Source organism: Macrobrachium rosenbergii, chromosome 46 (assembly GCF_040412425.1).
Source record: "Macrobrachium rosenbergii isolate ZJJX-2024 chromosome 46, ASM4041242v1, whole genome shotgun sequence".
NCBI lineage: Eukaryota > Metazoa > Arthropoda > Malacostraca > Decapoda > Palaemonidae > Macrobrachium > Macrobrachium rosenbergii.
The window spans coordinates 29407685-29415184 of NC_089786.1; positions in this window are offsets into that span (position 1 = coordinate 29407685).

Sequence of the window (7500 nt, forward strand, 5' to 3'; positions counted from 1 at the left end):
TAAAAATAAATAAATGAAAATAAATAAATAAACAAAAATAAATAAATAAATAAAAATAAATAAATAATAAAAATAGATAAATAAATAAAAATAAATAAATAAATAAAAAAATAAATAAATAAAAAAATAAATAAAAATAAATAAAAATAAAAAATAAAAAAAAAAAATAAATAAATCAAAATAAATAAATAAAAATAAATAAATAAATTTGGCTAATCCCCTTACCAGTCGGGTATCTGACGGTGTTATGGTAACAGCACAAACGATTTTATCATTGTTGGCCACTTTAACGTTTGAACATTTATCTTTTGGTATGTTCATTTTGGTATGTTAATGAACTTTGTGCTATTGTTGGTAGTGTAAAAGCTATAGAGAGCATAAAGGCTATGATATTTAGGTAATAATAAGTTAATAATACGTTGGCACTTATCAAATGCACTCTGATTATCAAAACCTTTATTTAGAATCTTCATTTCCTTCTTAACATAGTATACAATCACATAAGGAAAAGGCAGTGCATTTCTACAGTACTAAAAATTAAGGAATGGGAAAGCTGCTTATTCATCGCCGTTATTACGAGAAGGACTGTTCAGTATTAGCTAGACGTTAACGTTGCTGTTCTTATACTATTATTGTATCAAAGAACTCTCCGTTAAGTTAGTGATGAAGGCAAGCTTATCTTTTTTAATGGCAATATAACAGAGTAAAAAAATTTAAACATAACTGGCAGTTACTACTGTATATTAAGATATAAAACGGAAGCAAGCAATCATATCCCTTGTGGCTGCTTATCGTCATCTTGGAATAACGTGAGAACTGCTTTAGAGTTCAGAAGGTTCGGGAATAATTCCAGTGGTGTTATGACATCAAAATGGATGTAAGTCAACCGTGCACTTGCCACGTTTCATTAATCATATCTACCACTCCGTTTGTTCAAGAAGATGAACATTTATCATAAAAATCGTTGTTACTCTGTATAACTGAAAATATCGTCCAGACGTAGATGAAAGCCTTTCTCGGCTGACAGAAAACATTTACCTATACTCAAAAACCAACACATTTCTGATAAAATATTTCTATTTTTTAAGGATTAAGGAATGTATAAAAGTATCTGCTATTGCAAGAAATCAGCGATACGAGATATATTCGCAAATAACACGAATTCATCTGAACTGGAATGAGGTACATACCATCAGTCATAACAGCATTATCGGTTCTTCAAGAAATTTTGCTTCTGAGAAAAGCTTAGCTTTGCATATTTTCGTAATCCATGATAATTCTGTAATGATATTTCTCTCAGCAGTGTGAAGGCCAATTTACAGTTTTTTACTTCATACTCCTAAATTTTTTGAGTGAAATAAGCTCTTAATTAAACCTTTAAGAGAATTGTCTTCAGTGCTCATTCAGTTTCATTCTATCAATCTCACATACTGCTGCATCAAATCGTAGGTCTGGTGTATTTGTGTCAGATGGCCATACAGGCTTATGAAAAATAACCAGGGAATGTAAACCAATATTTCTCAGAGTTATAATGCCCTAGGAAAGATGAAGCCCTGTTATCATATATTATGGCACTCAAAGTGAGAATAGTGAAGACTACTCAACCTCTGGATTTCACTCGTGTCTGTATTATTGCTTTAAAATATTTAAGAAAGCGTCCTCAGTTACTTTCATATAGTTTATCTGGACATTGTAGCCGCGATCATTAAAACTAACAACCGACTAAGATATTGCTCAGTATAAAACTTCCTCGAAAAGTTGCATCACGGTAAATATTTAACTGTTAACCTTCGTCTCAAGAGAATTCCTCTCTATATGGAAATACATTGCCATAGAGATCGCTCAAGGTGTGTATCAAGTCCCCAGACAGGTAAACAAAGTTAGGTTTAGGTTGCTTGCCTTGTCAACTGCCCTTAGTTACTTTGTTGACTATATTTGTTACCATTTATGGACGTTGAAGACTTCATTCAATTCTTAATCCATCACAGTTTGATATCGAAGATTCTAGTCATTTGCCTGGGTAATTTACCATAAATTTTACCAGACAAAACACTTGTTATACAACTCATTATAATTATAAAACAGTAGTTTCAGGTATTAAAGAGTAAAACACCACAACTATTTCCTTAAATAATATTATCAACTGATGGAACATCAGGCTTTACCTTTGGTCTTATAGTTTACATTAAACCATTTTTTACCAGTATTGTAAAACCCTGTGGATTTTATGACTCCACCCGTCAAAGTAAACTGCTAAGTTATTTACATAATTCATTTCGGAATTTATGGCAAAAAAAACCAAAGTCTGCAATTTCTATCAGTGAAGGTAAGGACGTTCATATTTTGTGATCTTTATCGAAAAATCACTTATATAACTGATTACACCTTTTAATCAAAGCAAGACAACAATTGGCATAAATAAGTATATCAGTAATAAATAAAGGTTCCTGTCTCACCTCCTCAAAATATATTGTGCTGCAACAGCAACGCAAACCGGAGTTCTTGATTAACAGGGTCTCAACTATTCCAATATTCGTTTGTTTTACATCCTGTAAAGCAAAACTACGGCAGAAATGTTGTTTGTACATATTAAAATAAAATTACAATATCTAAGATCACTTTGGTTAGTAAAATATAAGGTTTTATTCACTTAGATGAACTGAAGCCTTCACGATAGATCCAGTTTGCTTCTGTACAGACCAAACAATCACTCACCAAAAATTAGACAAAAAATAAAATAAAAAATAACGTGTTAAACCTAGTAACAGAAGGTACCTAAAAGCGCCAACAATTGAATGACCAGAGAAGACCGTATCAAACGTCACGACGTTTAGACTCGCCGAACAAAATTACACAAGGTCAGTTTGCCAAGTTTAAGAGCATAGCACGTTTTGGCATCACTCGCTGATTGTATAAAATAGTGTGTCTGTCTGTTGTACTAAAGTGAAAACATAGGCCTGTTCATTGTATGATTAGCAAAAGTTAAATAAAAATAAAAAATTTAAACTATTAACAGCAACTATATCTTACGTTAAAATTTCAAATGTTAAAAATTAAAATCAATATCTAATAAAAAAAGAAAGACGTTAAATCTTAAATTTTTAAAACAATGCATTACTAAAATAAATAAATTTATTTTTTAAATAAATTAAAAAAACATAAAAAGTTGAACCACTTTTGAAGTACAGACGTAAAATTAAAACTTAAATAATTGCTGAGTTTGTTAATTGGGATCTTAATGGATAAATGTATTCACGAAAAATCTCAAGAAATATTTAGAAGATTACGTTACCTATCATACTGTTATAAAGCTAATTGCAAAATTAGTTAAAATGTCTTCACTGATAACTGCAAAATTCTAGAATAATTCTTAAATGATCAATAAAAAAAGTTGCATTACTTTAAATGTCTAAACAAAAAACTAAGGTCAAGGTATGTTAATCCTAGAAATAGACTGATGCACTTACCACCTGGAAGAAAAAATTTATTGGTTTGTTTGTTGTTTGAACCTTCCATGCACCCACCGATAGGTCTTAAGAATAAACAACATGAGAGGGCCTCCATAAAAGGGGCGGTAAATAAAAATAAATAAATAACTTAACAGAAAACAATCTGCCTGGGTTGCCCCAGGTCCATCAGTGTGAGGCACCTTTGATGTCTACCAGAGAATTAAAATAACATCTTCCGGTATATTTTGCATCTTCCAGTCTTGGATGGTCTGGGATGCATCTTAGATATTTGTCGAGCTTATTCTTAAACACATCTACGCTCACTCCTGTTAGGTTCCTCAGATGAGGTAAAATAATTGAATAAAAATAAATAAATTATCGATGCTAAATACGTGGTGGATTAATGTCCTGTGTGCTTAAAAATAAATTTTCCTAAAAATTTTAAATAATTAAAAATAAAAAAATAAAAATCTTTTGATAATTTTAGTTCCATGATGTTTTCGGTAATTCCTTAAATCTGTTTCCATGCTTGAATTAAATGTAATAAATTCTCCTTTCAAGACTAAATAAGTTTAAGAATTAAAGTCTTTAAAGTAGTCAAGGTCCTTAACTGAAAATTCTAGCTGTAAATGAAATTTGTAAACTCTCTATTTGTGCAATATCCTTTTGGTAGTGTAAGTACCATATTATATTGCAATATTCAAATAAAACTACGTACGTACGTTTTATAAAGCATAATCATGTGTTCAGCTTTTCTTGTTTTGAAGTACCGGAACAATATTCCCATTTTTGCTTTGCATTTTGCCAATAGAATTGCTATTTGATCATTAAATAACATATTCCTATTCAACATCACACCAAGGTCTTTAACTGCTTCCTTGTTTGTGATTGTCTCATTATTAGGTAAAAATTTATATAAAAATATAAATCTGTACTTTATCAAAATAGTTCATTGATTCAAATTTATCATAAGTAAAAATACCATAAATTTATCTCTGCCCATTTATGTATTTTGTTTAGGTCTCTTTGTAAAGTTCCTATCTTCATCACAAGCAATTTCTCTACTTATTCTTGTGTCATCTGCGAAACTTCTTACTACTAAATAAATAACATTAATAAATATGTCTGCAATCATAATCACAAACAGCAATGCAGCTAACACCGTACCTTGTAAAGTAACCGAATATTACCGTAGCTTCATCCGATTTCTCATCGTTTCTCATCTGTTTTCTGTTTTGCAAAAATTCTTTTATCCATCTTCCTACTTTGTCAACAATGTTATGTTTTCTAATTTTTTAACTAATATATTATGATCTACATTGTCAAAAGCTTTTGCAAAGTCTAGGTAAACCACATCTGTATTTTTTCATTTATCATATTTTTATATATGCTTTCATGGTGGACTAACAGTTGGGTTTGTGTACTTATTCCGGGTACAAAACCATGTTGTCCTATATTGAACAATCTATTTTTCATTAAATGTTTCATTATATTTTTTTCATTATCCTTTCATATACTTTCATAATATGAGATGTCAGACTCACAGGCCTATAATTGCTAGCCTCTAGTCTTGAACCACTTTTGAAAGTAGGAATAAATATATGCTAATTTATGCTCATCATAAAATCTTGCCTGTATCTATACTTTGTCTTAATAAAAATAATTAAGCGGCTTTAAATTGAATGAACCAATTTCTTTAACCTGTTAAGCGTCCCCCCCGGATGAGCTCGCCGCTAACGTACTGTCACGCTTTTTCTTGCAATTAGCGGTCATATCACTGATGATAGTTTTTCAAAGTTAATATTGATTTTTATGCTTATAATTCGTACTGTAGTTAAGAGTAGGAATTTTATTAAATGATAGGATAAAAAACTATTACTACTACTATTATTTTATTTCATAAGACTACAAAATACTGAATGAAAAGTGTTGTACATACATGCACTATTATTCTTTTGTATGCCAATCTCTGAAGCAGGGGCTACACACAATCCATCTATGTACTCGTGATTGTGGAGACAAATGTTCTATGTTCTCATCTAGAAACTGATTTGCAAATCTGTTTGTTTCTTTCACGAGGTAATCAATGATTTATTCATCAAATTATTTCTCAAAAATTCTAATGGATTCTCTTTATCCTCAACTGAAAATTTCACGCCGGGATCAACAACAAAAGTAAAGGGATATCTCTCTCTCTCTCTTTCTCTCTCTCTCTCGGAGTCCAGTCACTCGGCAATGAGAAGTCATCTTCACTTCCGCTATTGGAAGCAAAGTTTGTTTCTTCAATATCCTCATCATGGAGGATTCAGAACTAGAGCTCATCATCAAATATGTCTTCAGTATCAGACACCTCATCTAGGATTTGATTTATCTCACCTGAAGACATACGGCTCCTCTTTGTGACATTCACTGAGAACGACGTCAAAGCTGTATTGTCTCTGAAAACGCTTGAAGCGTACTGAAAAAAAAAATAGTCATCTGGGCATCAAGCGACCAACTGAAAAGAGTTGCCAGGAGGAAATAAGTCATCAATTACAGCTTACGTGTTCTGAGAGTGTTACCAAATGATGTTTCAACATTTTCCATACAAGTAAACGTATTATTACGGTGCTGACAGCTTGAAAAGCAGAGTTAAAGTCTTGAACGTAATATCCCGTTGAAGGCGCTACCGAGTAGATCGCAGTAAACGTATTATTACGTGGGTGACGCTTAACAGGTTAACAATATGGCAGGTACTCCATCTGGTCCTGCTGCTGATCCATTTTAATTTCATTAATAGCCTGCACAATATCGGCTTCTGTAATATCTATATCTGATAAGTATTCAGTATTTTCGTCTCTTATTTCTGTATCATTATCTTCATTGTCAATTCTAGGTATAAATTCACTCTTATATCTTTCTGCTAATATGTTACATATTTCCTTTTTCCATCCGTTAATCGCCCTTCAATTCTTAGAGGGCCTATTTCTACTCTTATTTTATTCATCTTTTTGCATATGAATAAAAATTTTAGGGTTTTGCTTGATATTTTGTAGTGTCATTTCTTCTAGGTTCCATTTTTCATTTTCTTTTGATTGTATAATCTTTTGTTCTGCATTTTCTATCTTACTTTTTAGTTCCATCACTTTCCATGCATTCTTTTCTTTTACAAGAGCTTTTTTCCACTTTCTAATTTTCTGGAACAAGATCCTTCTGTCTCTTGGAATTCGTGACTGATGTTTACTTTTTTCTTCGGTATATATTTTTCCACTATTTCCTCTAATATTTTATATAATATATCGGTATTTACCTGTATATCATCACTTACAAATATGTTTTCCCATTCTTTGTTTAATTCTTCATTTATTTTTGACCAATTTATATTCTTACTATAGAAATTGTATTTTCCATATCCTTCCCATTTTTTCGTCTCTTGCTTTTCTCTGTCTTCGTGTGTTCTGGAACTGACTGTTAGTTCTATGACATTATGGTCCGAAATACTCGTGTTATATACTATTGTTTCTTTAACATAGTTCACCTCATTCACAAATACTAGGTCTAAAATATTATCCTTTCTTGTTGGTAGGTGATTTATTTGCTGGATGTTATGTTCTAGTAGCATATCTAATAGCTTTTCAAATTGCCTCTTATCTTCTGCACTACTATTGCTCTCTTTTTTATATGTATAAATACAACCACAGTCTCCTATTCGTTCTTTCCATTCTACAAAAGGAAAGTTAAAGTCTCCGGTTAGGAGTATAGTCCAGTCCTTGTGATTTCTACATATTTCATCCAATTTTTCAATTATTATGGGGTGGAGGTAAAAAAAAAAAAGCTTGGTTGTTAAACATACACAAAAAAAAATCATTTGGAAAACCTTTGTACAGATGATATACTTCACCTAGTCTTTAAGCCAAACATGGGGAGGAAGTCCGTTTTTGAGTAGTTGGAGAAATTTTCTGGCTCGAGAATTTTGACCTGTATTTCTCACAAGCGTAGTTTGCTTCATGAAAGGGTATAAATGTTACAAATCTGGAAGTAGTTTAAAATTAGAATTGTAGCACGGTATGGA